Genomic DNA, 461 nt, shown 5'->3' with positions numbered 1-461 from the left:
CCTCCCTTCCTTTGTTTTTTGCTGTATAAGAAAACAGTCTTGGAAGGCCACTCAAGAAACGGTGCCTCCGGGGACGGGGGCCAGGAGAGGAGGCAGATTTCCTCTCAGAACGTGCCCCTGTGTTCGCGTCTCTCCTTCATATCTTCGCCTGCAGGAGACTCAGTGGTGGACTCTGTGGCCTCCACCTGGTGCCCTGGAGACCCTGGAGGGGGGTGCTGCCCCCAGAGCTGTGTTCTCGCTGTCCCCCTGGGTTGAGGTCCTCTCCCTGGCTCCCTGGTACATGCCCTGGTGGCTGTGCCGTGTCCTCTGCATGCTCCAGGGGGTGTTGGTTGACACACCGAATCCTCCCAACCGCCCTGTGAGGGAGGTGCCGGGATCTGACAGATGGGAAAGGGACAGATGGTGGTTTGGAGCTTTCCCAATTAGTGCGCTGTTCTGGTTTTGTTCATCGCTGCATAACA

The sequence above is a fragment of the Marmota marmota genome, unplaced genomic scaffold (genome assembly GCF_001458135.2).
Source record: "Marmota marmota marmota unplaced genomic scaffold, marMar, whole genome shotgun sequence".
Taxonomy (NCBI): domain Eukaryota; kingdom Metazoa; phylum Chordata; class Mammalia; order Rodentia; family Sciuridae; genus Marmota; species Marmota marmota.
Note: the sequence above shows the minus strand (reverse complement) of the source record.